Source organism: Haemorhous mexicanus, chromosome Z, assembly GCF_027477595.1.
Source record: "Haemorhous mexicanus isolate bHaeMex1 chromosome Z, bHaeMex1.pri, whole genome shotgun sequence".
Lineage (NCBI taxonomy): Eukaryota > Metazoa > Chordata > Aves > Passeriformes > Fringillidae > Haemorhous > Haemorhous mexicanus.
In genome coordinates this window covers 5,783,619-5,803,354 of record NC_082381.1, presented here as the reverse complement: position 1 = coordinate 5,803,354, position 19,736 = coordinate 5,783,619, and the positions used below count along the sequence as shown (strand labels likewise).

Genomic DNA, 19,736 nt, shown 5'->3' with positions numbered 1-19,736 from the left:
CTGGTGAAACTCTGGAGGTCAAACTGCATGCACAGCACCCATGTGAAATTTCAGCTGTCCCGTTTCTGAAGAACAGCTGCTTCACTGAACCTGCACAGCCCAGGAGAAGCCCCTGCTTTCCATCAGTCACCATGGAGCAAACTCTTGGCATAGAGGAGGGAGACTTCCTCTCCCAGACAGAGCAGAAACAGACTCTTGTCTTCACATCTTCCAACCATTTAGAGCTACTTTAAAAAATAAAAAACAAACCCTCCTTGACTGCTATTTTTCTGTACTAATCAAATAATCTCAGACTCTACCAAACAAGCCAAAGATGCTTGAAGGGTCTTTGGCATGTACAGAACTGATTTCAGCATTTTCCTTTTCAGCTTTTAGTTTCTCAGCAACTGATTTAGCAGCACCTTCAAGTGGATCAGCGTCAACTCTTGTCAGCTTGCAGCATCCCCGTTTGCATGCCCTACTTAACTGCTTGAAATTCAGAGGTATTGAGCACCTGGGACTCCAGTGGAATTTGATGAGATCTGTGGTTGCTTCCTCACCTCTGAAAAGCGAGGCCCACAGGACTTCTTTTGAAGATGTCAATTGCTATCCTCTGTCCTGGCTTCCCATACTACTTCCAAACAAGCAGCTATCACTCTCTGTGCTGGTAGGTTTGGCTTTTGAATGTTAAGTGTCTTGGTCAAAGACATAAATTTCAGTCCAACTTCATCTGTTTAAAGGGGACATGGATTATATTACCTTGCAATTCCCTCTTAACTTTGTTCTATTTGATATCAAATATGAATTATTGACAGAATCACCCCAATCTGTCACATTTGATGAGACATACATACCACGGAATACATTAAATGGAGAATATAATTTTAGAAGCACATGCAAGAGAAGCTGAGAGAGAATTAATATCTAATTCAGTGTGTGAAACAAACAACAACAACGAAGAACATTATGAAGCTTTGTGACCTAACAGTAGCACAGGAAATGAAAGGTTTCAGTGAAGGCTAAAAGGGCGAACTACAGTCCCTTGTAAAAAAACAGCTGAAAAACAGACATGCACACCAACACACACGTAAAGTTCAGCTAGCAAATTTGATTTAAGGACTGGATTCCAAGGTTTTTAGTTGTGTTGAATGGTATCTTCCCATCCATGAATAATCCCTTTGAACCAACAGGACTACTTGTGGAACAAGGTACCATTCAGCTCAGGAGTAAAGTGGAAGGAATCAGAATCCATCCCAAAGTTAAAAGAAAACAGGAAATTCCATATCTCACAGTAATCAATGTGAAAAAAGAGTCAGGACTCCCCAGTGCTTCCCACACTAAGATATTCCAGCCATCCCCACACATCAGCCTCCACTATCCCACAAAATTGTTAACAAAAATCTCCACTGGGGCATATTGGTATCTGCATATGGGTGTTATTTAGTGAACTCAGCAGAAATCAGGGACTCCTGTGGCAGGAATGTAATCCTGGATCCTCCGAGGAGGTTATGATCCACAGCAGAACCAGCCAAATGTGTGCACAGGAGAGAACCCTGAAGTTTCATCTGAACAGGCCACCAACACCACTGCGGCTCCTTCTTTCCTGATAACAGAGCCCCTGAAAGTTTTTACAAGAACAGTGTGTTGTTCCCTGCTAGTTCACTTGCGTTGTTTGGAAACTTTCTGTCCTTCTTGAAGATAGCTTCTGGCTCTTTCTCCCCACTCCCAGCTTCTGGCTCTTTCTCCCCATTCCCAGACATACTTTATTTGAATGAGGAGGAAAAATAACCAAAAAAAAAAGCACAGTAACCATCCCTGCCCTTCATTCGAATTTCTCAGTTCACAAAGTTTCAAGTACACTTTATAAAAGGTGGTAACCTTTTAAAGTTAGATTTGCCCTCTCTTCCCATGAAGTCAAAAAGACCTGAAAAATCTTTACCTCAGGACTAACTAAATTGCACCCATTAATGAGATCTGTAAGGTACACACATAATCGACTGGTCATTTTACCCTGTTTTCTGATCAGGATAATGAGTGCCTCGCCTTTCTGTGGCTTTTCTCAACACTCTCCAAATGTGCAATATCACAAATAAAAGGGATATGAATTTCTGTTACTTAACTGGATAAGACTAATAAACATGTGAGCTAAATGTGCGGTGGAAATTACATATCCAATAATAAATGAGGTCAAATAACAAAAGAAACCCGCTATCAGAAGCCTAAAATATCTTTATTTGTGTCAGAATTTTGACCATTATTGTGCTCATGCATAGGTAAGTACAATTTCAGGCATACATTATGTTGAAACGTGTATTGATTGCAATTTATCTTCTAGTTGCAATGTTCTTCATTCAAAATTTTCCTCAGACTGAATCGCTTACCAAAAAAAAATATCTGTGAAAACACAAAATTGCTCGCCTATTCTTTCTGGAGACACACTGACAGGAGTAACACACAGCAAATCTATTAAAAGACTGGCTTAAAAAATATAGTTTTGTGTACTCTAGGTCCTCAAAACACCTGCAAAAATTCCTGGCTGAGGTAAGGTTAAAGTTTAGGACTGGTGGGTATTGAGCAATTCATTCTACAAGTTTTCATCTTCTTGTCCCAACCTCCAGCAAAGGAAAACAAGCAGCAGCAAGGTGGCCTTGAGATGTTCTTAAAAAGGCAGAAGATCTGCTCCACGTAGAAGAGACCTATTTCAAGGTGAACCTTGGGAATAAGATGAGAAAGGGTCATTTATTCATAGCTCTTTCCAGAGGGTGCCATAAAAGAGGTCTTTAGAGTCAGCTTCAATCAGCTGTGAACAGTAGTTTCCTCCACAAAAAGCCTGGCTCCCACATTTTCACACCACATTGTGTAACTTGAACTTATATTTAATTCATTTTTCCCTTCAGACTTCAGAGTATTTAGCCATCTGTGACATCATTACACCAACTACCAGATTCCCTACCAAGGCTGACAATTCAATAAAGTCTAATTGATGACCTTTTTAAAAGGGCCCAGATTAAGAGTAATTAGCACACAAATGAGTAACACTCAACATTCCGGTGATGTAGTGATTTGATCAAATTCAGCATACCTTAGGGGAGATATTCTGAGCATCAGTATGAGGAATGATCAGATTTACTGCAAGAAAAACACACAACAAACATTTTTTATTTATATGCTCACAATTCCATATTAACTGAAGATTAGCTTCAGAGAAAAAAAAAAGAAAAAAAAAGAAAAAAAAAAAGAAAAAAAAAAGAAAAAAAAGGAAAAAAAAGGAAAAAAAAGAAAAAAAATGAAGGGATTGTGGAAAATCAAGAAGTCCTTTAATTTATGATGATCTAAAAAGTAAAGAAAACATTCACAATGTCAAGTGACAAGTGTCAAGACATACAAGAGTGACTGAGTAAAAGACATAAATTATGGAGAATAGAATATTGATAGAGAAACTCTACACTTAAAGTATTTACCAAGAGTCCCAGGCGTGGGCATCTCTGTGTCTGTGCACACCCTGAGACACACATTTGCCTTTTATCATGTCTTCCTGGTGGGATCTGGGTAGCCAGGCAGAAAGTGGGGCTGGTAAAGAGAGCAGCTTACCCTCAAACAAACAGAAAGGGATCACCAAAGTTCTCATGCTTATCTTCAGCCAGAAGTCATAGAGAAGCGAGGACGACGTTCTAGCACACCTTAAACACATGTACTGAGAATATTTAACAAGAAGAGTGGTGAAATCCCTCCATCCTGGTGGAGTTTTGCTCCAACATTGGGTGAGAGGTGTGCAGCACAGGGGTGTTGTTGCATTCTAGTCCCACATTAAGGTCCCCATGCTCCACATCACCAGGAATGGAGCCTTTCCACCATGGGAACAGCACTGCCAGCAAGGTGCAGATCCTTGTCCAAGTGCCTCACTGGACCTCTAGGACCTTGATTGAGGCTGCACATTGAAAACACATCCTGCCTTTGCCCCTCCACCACCGCAGGCCAGCAGAAGGAGGAGAGGAGTGCTGTGAGTTCCACCACGCAGCGTAGGGTGGCACAAGCAGGACCCAGAGCTCTCCAAAGCAGGGAGACAGAGAACAGAAATATCACATAGCAGGGAGCTGCCAGCCTGCTGTCCCCAAAATAAGCGTGCTACCTGAAGTGTTAATTCAGGCCTCACTTGTCAGATATCTCAGCATTTCTCCTTGGTGCCAGGAGGCTGCACCCCTGTGACATCCCAGCGGGGTGTGGAGGAGGGAGGGTTAAACTTCATCCCACAGAAGAAGGCAGATTCAGAGCCTTGCCTAAGGTGGGAGTGCCTGCCCACTAAACTGTTGACTCCGCATTATGTTGCAGCTTTACAACTCTCATTATTTGGTCTTATGCTGAAAATTCAGACACATTATTAATGCAATTTGTTTCAAACAACACCAGCTGGTTGTGATGATGCTCTCATTAAAATTTATCACCATGATAATGTATAAATATATACATGTATATATTTATATATGTATCACAGGTGGGCCATACCTCTCCACAAAGTCTGCTGCTACAGATAATTCAGTGAATATAATCAAATTAGGTAATGCTGGTAAGCAAGCAACAATTTGAGTTTCTACCCATCGGTGTTGTCTTTTTTCCATGCATGACCTTGCAACATCTGCATGCATGTCCCCTCTTGTTTTTTTGAGTTGCAGTAATTTGGCACAGACAGAAATCTGCAGAAGACACCATCTCTCCACTCAGGGCTTGAGGACTGAGATCAGAGAGTCACTGGAAACGGGCAGAGCCACACTGAGTCCCAGCTGAAGGGTGGCTGTGCTTACCCATCCCCTCCAAAGTGCTTCCCTCTGGCACAACACAGAGCTCAGCCTGAAGGCTTGAGCTGAGGGGACCTGGGTGAGAAATTCAAGCAAAGATTCAGTTTCAGCAAGATCCTTTTAGAGGCTTCAAAAATGGATTTAAACCCTCCTGTAGATAAGAACAGGTCTTTCCTCTTAACCAGCATCACCCCTACAATTAAAGACGCTAAATGTCTGTGATGGGTGTCCTCTATGCTGCCTGACCAGCTGGTTGCCTAGAGGTTACTCCTCCCTAGATGAGTTATTCTGTGAATACAGCATTAATTCTTAAAAAAATATAAAAATAGAAATATGGTCAGGAATTGATCTTGTCTTAGACTGTTTTTTTTCTCTGACTGTCATGACACAACTTGTATGGTTGATAATTTTAGTGTGGAACAGGCTGTGGATATATTTCAGACTGGGGAAAATGTCTCAAGCTGGTTGAGATGGAAAACAAGGACAATGTTGTTTCATTGAAAGGAAAAGATGCATTAACTTTTGGCAGCATTTCAGACAAAAAAATATTTTTATTTATGTTTTTTTCCCCTTCTATAAAGCTCACTCAGCATTATCTCCATTACTAAGCAATCATGCTTACTGAGATCTGCCAATTTAGTCCCGCCTATATTTAGACCCAGGAAGCTTTATTTTACTTTATGTTTAATAAGACCTTTTGCAAGTGGTAAGAAGAACCCACTCCGTTCCATACTACCACAAATCTTTCATTTGTGGTAGCTAATGAAAGCTCAAAAACTATTATATTACAGAAAACAGGGGTAAAAGTGGCTCTAAATATGGTTCTATCTTCTCACTGGCAAGTTAATGACAGTATTACCAGTGACCTCCCAAAACCTTCTGCTACAAAATTCCCTCTTAAAAGTTATGTACTGTAGATCTCACCATAAATGTAAGTAGTGGTGCATCTTCCTATCAGTTCAACCATACTACAAGGGTCACTAACTATGAGTTTATTTTTCTTCACAGCGTCAGTAAAGTCTCAATATAGTCTTTTAGCGAGGCTTCAGTTGTGTATAAAATATTGCTGGCACTTTAGTAGATCCTGGGTGGCTCAGTTTTGACAAATACTCAGTTGCAAATGGTAATATGAGACTTTAAAAACAGGTATAACTAAAACATGGAGGTTAAAAGCATGAGCCAGAACAAAACAGAGGAAAGGAAGGTTGGTAACACTTTTGACCTTGGCACGGATGTCTATAGCCATGAAGCACAGCATCACATGGATGCAGCCTTAGCATCCTGCATGATCCTGGCTCCAGCTGATCTGGCTCCTTCTGGATGATTGGGAACACTTCCCACACTACCTGAACAAACTCCTCCCAGGGACCTGAGAGCTGATCTTACTCAAACACAGTTACCCACAGGCCAGCTCACCTGGCAAATAAATATCCCTTCCCTAAATACGTACATTTCTGCTCCTAAACCTCCACATTTGGGAGAAAGTCTAGGTCCCGAATTTGGGAACAAGTACATTAATCCCACAAACATCTAAAAAAATACAACACCCCTGGCTCCTGCAACTGGAAAGGTTTCACAGAGATACAAAGGAAGGAATACAAGTTTCACAGTCAGGCAAGCACTTCTTTACTGGTGATCACAGCCTTGTAGCCGTTTAAGAAGGGTTTCACAAATTTGTTTTGTGCAGGTATCATCACAAAGCCAAGCACATCAAGGAGAAGAGACATTCTTCTCCTTGAGTGTAGCATCCCCCACAATGCAGAGTGCAAATTCTGCAGTTACATATGTTAGTTTAGATCAGCCATTTAATGGCTCTTTCTTCTCATAGCCTTCACACAAAACAACACTTGATGACTAAGATTTCTGGCCCTACAGCCCTGAATGAAGATCTTACTTCTCACTAGGTATTTCAAGTCTATGTTTCAGGATGCACATGGCTCACACAGAAACAAGATGCAGAGGGTTTGCAGCATTCTGTCTAGGATGCCGCAAAATAACACACCAGTTCAAAATCATGCCAATAAGACATCATAAAAGTACCACCCAGTTTGTCCCATGTCTATCATTTAAAGGGTGAATGTATGTTTATAAAGCTTCATTCTCTGACTGCGTATCTTCATCAAAAACAAAAAGAGGAAAAGAGCAAAGCGTTTCTTAAAGCAGCTTACAGCAGATAATATCAAAAAGGTTTGGGGTTTTGGGGGGGGGGGGGGTTTAAAGTCTTTTGGTCTTGATTTTGCACCAGCAACCAGTCCAGGAGAATGAACATGCATGATTTCATGTTTGGATAGAAGGTAGCCCTGTCTAGCTTCATAATCTTTCATATAATTATGGAATGACTATCAACTCTTCCCTCTGTTTTAAGGCAAAGACAGGTGAAAAGGAGAACAGAGAACTGTGTGATAAATGTACATAAATCCAAAAAAAGAAGTTTGCAGTGGAAAAGTGGGAGTCTGGGAGGAAATTTATAACCATGCATTTAATTCTTGCTTATCTTGTTCATGTGAGCTTTTCTCTTGACTGAGGAGTATGAATTACTGTAGAAATGTAAAAGTAGGAGTACCCTCCAGAGGACATCTGTTTCACATCACAGACAGATGTCTGTCTGACCCATTTTCAGGACTTGAAACAAGGATTCCAGAATATCCTCAGAAACCCTGCTCCAGTGCAGTATCATCCCCATAGACAGAACATCTCTCTATCTATCTGCTTTAGCTTATTCCATCTTTTTTTTTTCTTTTTCTTTTTTATACCATTTTAAAAAGGGAAAGCAGGCAAGTGTCCTTTTCTTTACAAGATTTTTAATAATATTTTGCATACTGTAGATGCATTACACTTTTTCCTTAGAAAAAAGCCCATACTCAGTAAAATCAGCTTTTCCTCACAGAAATTGTTTCCTAGGCTTTGTTCTTTCTCCATCTAAAGGAGAATGATTTTCAAAATGTGCCATTACTGTTGGACACAGATGTAATATTCCTGGGTCAGACTCCACCACTCAGGGCAGAACTAGATAATTATTTCCCAGTTATTCACAATATTGCTATTAATTCATACAATCGTGGAATTTACTCTTCACACATCTTCACATTTTTAGATTTCATTTTGCTTGTGCTCTGTGCTAAGCCTCTTTTATGAAAACTGCTCTCAAACTAGTTGTTTCCCATTTAATACTTGTGCATTTGATTTTTCCTTCCCCAAAAGTAATACATTGCACTTGTCTTCCTTTATTGAATTTCATCCTATTGATTTCAGACACTTTCTTCAATTTATCAAGCCCATTTTGTATTCAAATCCTGTTCTGTTTGTAACCCCTCCTAGTTCAGTATCATATGTAATTTTTTGAAGTTTTCAACATATTCCATCATCAAAGCTGAAAATATTGAATAATGCTGGACCTAAGACAGTCCCCTGTGGTATCTTATTTGATATGTTTTCCCAGTCTGACAACAAACCATTGATAACTGCTTTACTAATAAGCCAAATTTTTCAGTTTTGTGCCCATCACATAATAACTTCATCTAAACCATATTTCTCCTGTTTACTTATGAAAATGTCATGTGGATGTGTGTCAAAAGCCTCGCTAAAGTCAAGATCTATCACATCTGCTTCTTCCTCCTTATCCACTGGGCCAGTTACTCTGTCAAAGAAGGAAATGAGATTGCTTTGATGTGATTTGTTCTTGACAAACCCAAGCAGGCTGTTTCTTTTCACCTTATTTTCCTCTAGGTGTTTACATATTGATTGTTCAATAATTTGCTCCTGCATTTTTCTCAGTATCAAAGCCAGGCTGACTGGCCTGTGATTCCCTGGGTCTTTCCATTTCCCCTTTTCAAAGATAGGTTCTGTGTTTGCCTTTCTCCCATCTGCTGGGACCTCACTCATCCTCCACAAGCTCTCAGAGATAATTGCTAATAGCTCAGAGATCACCTCAGCCAGTACCTGCAGTACTCCAGGGTGAATTTCATGAGGCCCTGCTGACTTGCATATATCTAACTTATCTGAGTATTCTTTAACCTCTGTACCTTTTCCCTGTATATTTAATGACTTGCTGCCCAGAGTGTGTTTCACACTTTTAATGCTCAGAGGCAGCCATCCTAACAAGGCAGGTTTAATTTATTTTGGCTGGTGGAGCAGTCACTTTTCACTCCATAATGTCAATAAAGAAGAGTGGCTATATTCACTAAATGGGTAGGAAAGATGCCCCCCAAACCCAAACACGTGGTGTTTGAAAATGTGATGGTTCCTCTGCAACTGGAGACTAAACACTCTGTGGACAGGGAAGCCCAGTGAGATTTTAATACCTTCTCATGGCCCTAAAGACCCTTGCTCTGGTCAGGTCCAGCAGCAGCTCAGAGAACCAGCAGCTCCTTTTTCATGCCATCCAAGTGACATCCAGACATCAGCCATTCCCCCACCTATTCTTCCCACACCTGGAAGTATTTACAAAACATGACACCCATTTATGCAATCAAACTTCATATAAAAGGCAGCAAGGGCATCCAACAGGAGATAAAACAAAGATACATTGATCTAGAATTATACCTACTTCCTCAAATAAGGTTTCTTGGAGGTAGATTTAGCTACAGGTTGGTCCTTAGCTATTGTCCTTCTGTTTCAGCAGCTCTGTTCCTGTTTACAAAGCAGTCCTTACCTTTGTCTCTCAAATTCACACTTGACATGCCTGCTGTACTTGCAATTAGGGCAGGAGAAGGCCATTGTTCATGTTTTCCCCTCTGTCTTCTCTGCAGAAGTATTTCTTACTGGGGACCTAAAAGACAAAATATTGATTTTCTTTTTTTTTCCTAAATGGCTTGTTCTTTTTTATTATGTTATCCGGGTGGTTTTAATTTCTTACTGCCTACTTTGATGTAGCAACCTAAAGACAGCCAAAGATGAAGTTCTAACCCTAAGGCCTTGAAACAAAAGATACAGCATCTTCCCTCTGTCCCTCAGAAACAGAAATCAAATGGCTTAGTTGAAAGAAATCCACAGCAAGGAGGGTGTGAAGAAATCTTTACATTTCCTCACCTGTAGATTAACACAGAGGATGCACCCTGGATGCTGGGATGGCCTTTCTGACAGGCAGGAATCCATCTCTCAGACTGCAAAATTATTCTCACTTCAGTCCTGTGGTGAACTTCATGGAAGTCAATGTTGTGCGTGCCCGAGGGAGCCTCTGGGAAGCCACCAGGAAGCCACATGGGCACAGGATCACCACAAGGCTGGCAGCAGCAAACAAAGGAACTCTGAGCAAACGCATTTCACAAGCGTGCAAGCATGTCATCCGTAACTCAAGTGGGGATTGCTTTAAAAATACAATTCTCCCACTGCTTTTATACTCGAGGAAAGCATCACCAAGTTAAAGGCTTGTGAATGGAAAATATTATAAGCTACTTTATTTCAAGAGATAAATTCTGGGGAAGAAAAACTCCCAGAGGACAAAAATAGTGGAAATAAGAAGTGGTGCCATGGCGAGCTCTGTTTGTACTTCAGGCGGCAGTGGAGTGGGTCAACCTGGACTTCAGGCAGGCTCCAGCCCACCCCACACACAGGGCTAGCAGGAGCAGAACAGTCCAGGATGGAGATTCCATGGCCTCTCTGGGCAACCTGGTTCCTGGTTCAGTCCACCGTCCAAAGGACCAAATGTGCTTTTTTTGCCTCAAAGCAGCATCCCCTTTCCAAGCTGTGTGTCCATGCCCTCTCAGCTTGAGCCTCCCAGGAGAGCCCATCTGCTGGTACTCCTTGCCCACACATCATTCTCTACATCCATCCTGTCCCACCCATGGCACAGGGATTTGCTTTTCCCTTTGTCCAGCTTTCTGAGCTTGCCATCATCAGTCCATTTCTTCAGCTGTCACCTGTAACAGGTCAGCTACAACTTCTGCACTGGGACCAGCCAGCAACGATCCTGCTGAGAGACAGGAATGCAACATGAGAGACCAATAGCCCACAAAAAGAAAACAAGGTAGGAAAAGGGACAGGATCAGAGAGAAAATGCTAATGGATGGTACAGAGACACACCAAAAGCTTGTACATGGCATGACAACATAAACCTGCTAAAATTTCAGTCTTGCCAGTCCCTGGCCTGAAACCATCAGAGCTGGTGAGAGTTACAAGAGCATTTGAGAGGAATCTTGGCAGGGAGAAAACAATTGTAATGGCGTGAAACTCTTCTCTCATTCCCACAGTGATCCATCCAGTCTAGGACTGGCTTTTACAAATAAGCATCCATAGAGGAGCACTCTCCAAGATGTAATGGTGTTGTAAAGTTCATTTTTCTTAGCTGTAACACACGTCTTCTCCAGAAAGTAATAAACCCCAAAAAATCTTAATTGCAGCCAAATATCACAGACATAAACCAACAATAAGCTCAAAAGATGCATTTGCATAAGAGAAAGTGGGGTGGGGGAGAGCAAAGGAGAACATTCACCTGTATTTAAGATTCCTTTCCATTTACAAGGAGTGAGGCTTGGAAGCCACTCTGCAGACCAGGACAAGTATAACTCCAGCAGGACTGAGAATGGTTGAAAATAAAGAAATTATGTTCAACTCCAACACATATCAGTGATAAATAAAATGATTCATGCACTCCAGAAGCAGAGAGAGGTGGGAGAAGATTATTACAGGGCACAAAAAAAAAAAAAAAAAAAGCACAATTGGACCAAAATATATTCTGCCACATATACAGACAAACTGCTTTCTATCATTAGCTGCAAAAAGAGACTTCCACTAACACCTCTGATATAAAAGCACAAGCAATTCACAGCCCTTAAAATCAGTCTATCTCCTTTCTATGACCAGAGAATGCTCAAAGTTTTCTGAAGCACCTGGACTGTAGGTCCTAATGAGGTATCTCTGGCCTTTACCTACAGCATGTGCACGTCACCCTCTTCTCTGTAACTCCTAACACACTCTGTGAAGATCAAGTTTACAGAAAACCTAAAAATACTCAGCAGGTACTCTGTAGCTCTTTGCATTTACCTGCTCTGGTGTGAGACTTTTGCAGGTCTTCCCCCTGCTTATGCAGGAGGCTTTTTCATCTAATTCACCAGAACTCTGATAAATTCACATTCATGTGTTGTGCTGAGGCTTCTGGGCTGGCAGAATTTGTAGTTTGCTTAACAACTACATTTTATTCAGGGAGAAAAACCAAAACCTAATGAAATTATTCCTACAGGTGTTGTATTCTCCAAGGCGCATGTCAGGCTATATTTTTCAGCACGTTACTTAGTCATGGTTTGGAAACCTGGCCATTCACAGTAGGCAGTATGGACCAGAGGGAAGGTCTTGGTTGCTATCCACCTCTGAGGGAATGACTGTCTCAGAGAAAACTAAAGATTAGGAACATGCATTGCACACAAGTAATAGGATTACTAATAATAACTCATATGAGTATCGCAAAAAGTCTGAGCTTATTCCAGACCTTGAATTTAAATAATAAAATATGTCCCAAACAATGGAGGGTCTGGCTGGAGAACCAAACTCATTTCTACCTCCAGCTCCTCTGACACTGACAAGGAGCATGTCTTTCTTTTGTCAAGGGGAAAGCAGGCTTGGCAGGCCAGCTGGTGACATGACCTTTATGAAATTGAGAAGTTAGAAAGAATGGCTGCTTCCTATGTTTATGCAGCAAGGTTGCCCCTTACCAAGGATGTCAGTCAGACACTGGGCTTTTCTCCCTCTCCTCCTTCAGGTTTTTTAGCATTCTTCAAGCTCATTTCTTTGTTCTATCAACATAGCAGGTGGTCCATGTTGGGCATCCAGTCAAATAAATTTATGAACCATCTGAAAAAGCACACCAGGGCTCAAGCAGAGTCTGTGTTGTTTGTGTGGATTATTTTTAAGGGTATAGACAGTGGTCAGATCCCCAGCTGCTGTAATCCAGCCCTGCTTTACTGGCTGTAACACTACCAGGCTGCTTCTGGTCAGGTCCTCACTGCTGCGGCTTGGCTGCCAGGGAAACATTGGGAGAAGATCTGACCTACCCGTTACTTAGTGTGTGTTAAATGATAACCACTTCTTTTCCCCTCCAGCAGAAGGAAAAGACAGTGCTGCTTTCCCAGGGTGCCACCACAAACAAGATGCTGAGGAGACTTCTAAAAATGTTCTCTGAACCACAGTGGGACAGGATTTGAAGCAGAGAAGAGCAGAAAGCACTGAGACACATCTGTGAAACACAGGCTTTCACCTGTGCACTCAGCTGTTCTGAGGACATGCAAAGGGCAAGCTGTGTTTGCATACACTTTAAACTGGCATGTTTACAAGCTGACTTGCAAACACTCTCTGAGAACTGCAGCTAGCAAAGGGAAATAAAATTAGAAAATAATTAGACCTATTTTTGATGGTTTTCCCTTTATCTCAGCCCCCCTTCTGTTTCTTCCTAGATCGTTCATGATGAGGTGGTAAGTACACACAGAAGCATGGGGATAGAGATACAGATACAGATAAGATATAGATACAGATAGATGATAGAGATAAAAATAGATTAGATACAGATAGATGTAGATAATAGATATATAGATATAGATATATAGATATATAGATATAGATGATAAAGATATAGATAGATATATACAGATATAGGCATAGATATAGATTATATAGATGTGCACTTTTGTATTCCATTGCATTTTCCACATATGTTCCAACAAGACCTGTGTCCTGCTCTGACACCAGCTCAGACAGTTACATCCTGTCTTGCTAATGACCTCCCCAGAGTTTCTCCTGCACGCAGGTTTTCTTTCTTACCTCTGTCCTAAACAGTTTCCCTTCCTTTGATGCAAAGCTAGTGACTACAGCACACCCTTTGAACACTGCCAACCTAAGGTTCAGCCTGTGCACCTTTAAGGAAATTCCTGAGAAAAGTAACTGATTTGTAAAAAGGTAGACCTCCAAGTTCACATTTGGTTTAGGTGTAAAGCCCTCTATGTTTGCACCTAGAAGAATTAATCCTTGGAGGAAATGAGGGAACATTTCTTATGTGATTTCTTCACCATGTGAGCAGACAACACCCAGTCACATCAGTTCTACACTGTAGAGATCAGATTAACACCTGAGGATTGTCTTCAGACACCTTTAATATATGATTTATTTCAAATTAGAACTCTATTTTCTTAAAGGTGGTTTCATCTGCTACCACTGACTCCCTGGCACAAGTCCATCCTAGCCAGGTCTGCTATGAGAAAGCCTGTTCAACAGGCTCTGCACAACTTCATGGCTGATAAAGAAGCAAGTGTTTGGCTACTCATAGCAATTTCCATGGCTCTGGTTCCTGACATGCTAGAGCTGATTGGTCAGTCACACTCCTGCCCTGGCTTAAGGCACGGTGAGTGTAACCTCCTTTCATGCAATGTCTTGGAATGATGTCAAGTTTGAATGATTTCACACAAGCTTCAGAAGGTAAATCTCCTTCTATTTACTTAAACACACACACAGTGCCTGGTGGAGAGCTCTTCTTTGGCAAAAAGAAATGTTTCTGGATTCTGCCCTGCAAAGCAATAGAAAGGAAGACTATTCTCCTCACCTCTGATTGCTATCACCAGCTACTGTAATTTACTATCACAGGGCAATGAGAAATACAGGCTTGGAGCACTTGCTTGAATCATGTGGGAAGTCAGGCAACATTGGCCTTGCAATCTGTGATGCTATTCCAAATTGCATTTTAACCCCCACTCCTCTTTGATGACTTATCTTAGAAGAAAATAAAAAAGCAAGCTACAAGTGATGAATGACAAACAACAGATCACCCATCCAAGAGCTCTTTAAAGAAGAATCAGATAAAAAGGTGGAAGTGAGCTGGATAATGTTAGGGTCCTGTTTTCTACCCTGTTGTTTGATGTAGGACGGAGACAAATCTTCAAGCCAAAATGTTAGAGAGAAAGAAAGGTAATATTTTTAATGAACATGGACACCTCTTGTGAAGGCTCTCTGCACATCATTTGTGGGTTTTCTGCAATATTAATGACTTGATGGCTATAATCAGTGCTCCTGGCTACATTAACAACCAAGAGTAGAGTGCGTATTGTTTAAAACTTTACATTTTAAGGAAAACTTTGCAAATACTCTCTTCAAGATTGGGAGAGGGCAAAAAAATCTCAGCTTTATTTTTTCCTTCCTGTTTATTCATCCAGTTCCCAAAATAGCTTTAGAAAACTGGTAGACACATATCTCATTATTTACAGGGTATGCGGACAGCTCACATGGATTAGAAGGAAAATGTTCTCTCTTGTGTCACAGTTTGATCAAACTGCCTAGCTGCATTTTGGAGAGTTTGCCTTTCATTTATTTATTTGCAGTTGGACTCCATCAAAATCTGGAGGAAGATAACCAGTGGCCTAATCCAGCATGGTCACACTGTTCTTGTAAGTTATGGTAAGCCTTGCTTACCAAAATAAAAATCTCAGGGTACTGGGATTTTAAAGCTCCCTCCAAGAATCAGTTCCCTTCCTAAACACCAAGAACCCACTGAACAGCAAAGAAATCCTCTTGAAGGAATGTTCAGTTTGGTAAGAACCATAATGAATTCAGGCTGAGGAAAGGAAACACACACTCTTCCTGCACACAGAGACAATTTGACAGATAATTGTTCCAGTGAGTCAGTTATGAAGTAGACTTCCTCTGATAAGAAACAATTTGCCATCATCCCTTTTTGTTGTTGTTATTCCTTCCTTAGTGTCATGACAGAAACTCCTGGGAGAGGAGGGGGAGGTCCATGGTTCCCAGGTGTTTAAGCAAGGAGGGAGAGTCTGGTGCTTTTAGATTTACAGTTATTCAAATACCACAGAAGTTTTTAAAAGCGAGTTCTGACAACCCTGAAATTATTGGACTTCCTTCAAAGAGGGGCCACAGGAAATGAGTTTGTCCTCCAACACACTCGCTCCCAGTTCTGTTTCCTCAGGGGAACAGCAGGTGACTTCAGTCATTCTGATTGAGACTCTGTAGCACTTTTCTACATTTTCACCATTAATGCCACCTAATTTTTTAGTGTCCTTACAGGAAGGGGTACAATGCACGAAACCTTAAACACCTTGGGATTAATATAAGCACACACAGTCATCCTCCACTCAGGATATACTGGGAAATGTTACTGTTCCTCCCTGAAACACTGATTTTTGTGGTTAACCTGATCAAATGTCTTTACAGACCAGGCAAAGACTCCGCTAGATTCACTAGGTGTTGGATTCAGACCAAACAGACTCAGGTGAAAAATTTCGAACAGCATGCAGTAATTGCTCCTTAAATTGCAATGATTTTATAAAACCTTCCTCTTACCACAGTCAATGCAACACTCCAAGCAGGAGAGACAGGAACATATGTGGCTGAAGATAAGAAGAAAAATTACAGCAGTTACTGTTTTAACCAAACACTTTCCAGTTCTCAGCCACTGGTCTCTCCATGGGATGCAAGGCCTGTATGTAAGGGAGTGTTTTGATTGTATAGAGTTTGATGATGCTGACAAAAAGGTTGATGGTTCATGCACAGAAACCAGGGAGAGGGCCAGCAAGATATCACAGTGAGAGACCTCTTGTAGACCACTCAATCTGGAGGAAGAAGCAGCTGGGAGAAGTCTGAGTCTCTTTGTTATTTTAAGGGACATCAATTGACCATGTGACTGCTGGAAATACAACAGAGCACAGAGGAAACAGTCTAGGAGGTTCCTGAAATGGCAGAGAAGCTCCTGACGGTGAGCAAGGCAGTAAGGGAAAATGGCCACTGGACCTGTTGTTCAGGAAGAGAGAAGAGCTGGTGAGTGATGGGACAGCTGGAGGCCATCTAGGGCTTGGTGGTCATGGAAAGGTGATTTTTGATTTCCAGAGAAGTAAGGAGAGGTGCAGCAGAACTGCCACCTTGGATTTCCAGAGGGCAGGCTTTGGCATGATTAGGGCACTGGCTGAGAAAGTCCCCTGGGAGGGCATCCTGGAGGACAAAGGAATCCAGGAACACTGGATGTTCTTCAAGGTGCAGGAGTAGATTGACCCCATGTGCCATAAGATGAGGCAGTGGGGAAGAATGGCCTGTCTGAACAGAGCTGTGTCTGGAATTCAGGGAAAAAAAGAGAGCTTACAACCTTTGGATGAAGGATGAGCCAGATTGAGGAGAACAACAAGGGTGAGGTTATGCAGGAAGAAAATTAGAAGGTCCAAAGCCCAGCTGACAATGTAGTTGTTTTTATAAATTCATCAACAACAAAAGGAGAGCTAAGGAGAATCCACATCCTTTCCTCCAGGAATTACAGACCTGTCACGTGCCCTGAGTGCCAGGGAGGCCATGGAGCAGATCACCTTGAGTGCCGTCAGGAGCAGGACAGGACAACCAGGGCATCAGGCCCAGCCAGCCAGGGTTTAGGAGAGGCAGGTCCTGCCTGATCTCCTCCTGTGCCAAGGTGAGCTGCTCAGGGCTGAGGGAAAGGCTGTGGATGTGTCTGCCTGGACTTTACAGAGCCTTTGACACCTTCTCCCACAGCATCTCCTGGAGAAACTGGCTGCTCATGGACAGGGCCCTGTGCCCTGGGGGAAGAATGGGCTGAGGGCAGGGCCGGGAGCGCTGGGACATGGAGGGACGCCCGGCTGGGCTGGCACCAGGGGCCAGGTGGGATCAGAGCTGGGGCCGGACCTGTTTGACATCCTCACCAAAGCTCTGCATAGGGGCATCGAGGGCCCCCTCAGCCAGTTCCTGATAGCACCGGGCTGGGTGGGATGTGGATCTGCTGGAGGGCAGAAGGGCTCTGCAGAGGGGTCTGGCCAGGCTGGATCCATGGGATGAGGGACAGCCAGGGGAAGTGCTGGGTCCTGCCCTTGGGTCACAACAACCCCATGGAGCTCCAGGATGGAGGAAAGGGGCTGGAAAGGGCCCTGGGCGAGCTGTGGCAGCAGCTGGACACAGCTCAGGGGTGCCCGGGTGGCCGAGAGGCCGATGGCCCCTGGGCTGTGCCAGCCGCGGGCGGCAGCAGGAGCGGGGTAGGGCCCGGCCCTGTGCTGAGGCCACACCTCACATCCTGGGCGCTGCTCTGGGCCCCTCACAACCTGAAAGAAAAACAAGTTCAGGGAAGGAAAACGGAGCTGGGGAAGGGTCTGGAGCACCAGGAGAGGCTGAGGGAGCTGGGAAGGGGCTTGGCCTGCAGAAAAGGAGGCTCAGAGGGGACCTTGTGGCTCTGCACAATTCCCTGACAGGTGGGGACAGCCGGGGGTGAGGGGGAGGTCAGGCTCTGCTTCCAAGTAATAAGGGACAGGATGAGAAGAAACAGCCTCAAGTTGTACCAAAGGAGGTTTAGTTTGAATACCAAGAAAAATTTATTCACCGAAAGGGTTGTCAAGCACTGGAACACACTGCCCAGGGAAGTATTTGAATCACTGTCCCTTGAGGCATTTAAAAGACACGTAGAAGTGGCACTAAGAGACAAGGTTTAGTGGTGGGCTTGGCAGTGCTGGGTTAATGGTTAGACTCAATGATCTTAAATTACTGAATTCCAGCTCAAATTGCTTTATCATTGTATTCTATGATTCTAAGCACTGAATCAGTGAAGATGAGCATCATGTTAGGAATGCAAAGCACTTAATAAAATAAAGGCTAGCATCTCTGAAATACAAAAAACACTAACATTTGATTACCTGGGAAGACACTCCAGGGAAAAAATCATGACCACTGAAAATAGTTTTCAAATTATACACAGTATGATGTCAGCATTCAGAACTAGAGGCAAGCAGTGTAAAATGGATTTTTCCAAAAGAGCATCCAATGGTGAATTTAGGAATAATTTGCAATGGTGTCTGACTGCCCTTTGCTTTGAGTGTGCTACAGCTGTTTTAACCCAAGAAAAACAGGTCAAAGTCCTCATCAGATGAAGCAGGGTTCACTCTTTTTCTGCTTTCCATTGTAAATTAAGATGCAAGATATTCCAAATAATTGCAGACAAGACAGTGAAAGGCCTCCCGTTCTGCTCCCTTCACACTGCAGCCAAACAAGAGGCTTATGGGAAAGAACAAAAGTTGTTTAAAGGTCTGTAGTAAACAATGAACAGAAAATTGAAGTCTGATGAGACTTTTTGTAGGTTTACTCCATGTGGTCACTCGAGACTGATTTGAGCACTGCAGACAGCAAGACATACAGCTTTTACAGCAAGGCTACTCTCTTGCCAGGTAAGTCCTTCAAATTGCTGCATGGCTCCTCCTGACTCAACAGCAAGAGGCAGAGATTATGATCAGTGAAGAGATAATCACAGGCAAATAATCACAGGCATTATTCAGAGAATTGGACATTTAGACCTTGAGCTGAAGGCCCACCAAACTCACCAGGAGATCTCCCATTCTTTCCAGTGGGGTCTGGATCTGACACTAATCAGTGTCAGAATTTTAGGGTGGGATTTCCCCTGTCCAGATATGCACTTAGCAGATCCTTTTTTAAATTCATCACAGAGGAGCAGATGAAAACCAGCTTTCAAACAGTGATGTTGATAAGAGAGGGATAGAATGTGTGTCCTGAAATAATTTAAATATTGTCATCCCTCACTGTTATTTATTATCCAGACAGTAATATTAAAACTTGCAAAATGGAAGAGAGCAAGGAGGAAGGAAGATTTCCAGCTATTACCTCTAAAACCCATCATCAGCGAGGTTGGTGTCCTCTGCTGGAAAGCCTCAGTGAAGCGAAGCCCCACCTCAGGGTCTTTCTGCTCCTCCTGGCAGGAGAGAAGAGAGAGAAATCACTTCATCTGATCTTCATGGGCAGAGGGAGCTTCTTCAGATGAGTGTTGCCACCTTCATCCTCAGGCAGGAACAAGACAAAGGGACCCTAAACCACCCTCTTTTTGGAGAATAGTTTTCTCCTTGTTTCATGCAGGTCCAACCTGCTGCATCCCCCCTCTGCTCACTCCACACCTGTTCACCCATTTTCCCCTTGGCATTTTCAGTAGTGCCACACATGTATGGAGCAGGGATATATCCTTTACCTTCTGGCTTGATGCCACTG

At 42.7% G+C, this 19,736-nt stretch overlaps 2 long non-coding RNA genes across 2 annotated transcripts; both read right to left on the bottom strand.

Annotated features, from left to right (window-relative positions):
• Window positions 1–2,190: 2,190 nt before the first annotated feature.
• On the bottom strand, window positions 2,191–3,256 carry LOC132322294 (uncharacterized). Its single transcript, XR_009485079.1, has 2 exons — window positions 3,062–3,256; window positions 2,191–2,691 (listed from the first exon to the last, which is right to left on the bottom strand). It is a non-coding gene; the product is annotated as an uncharacterized LOC132322294 (long non-coding RNA).
• Window positions 3,257–3,296: 40 nt separating this feature from the next.
• LOC132322305 (uncharacterized) lies at window positions 3,297–19,435 on the bottom strand. The gene is made up of 3 exons (XR_009485086.1): window positions 19,359–19,435; window positions 9,801–10,683; window positions 3,297–9,540 (listed from the first exon to the last, which is right to left on the bottom strand). It is a non-coding gene; the product is annotated as an uncharacterized LOC132322305 (long non-coding RNA).
• Between the last annotated feature and the right edge of the window lie 301 nt (window positions 19,436–19,736).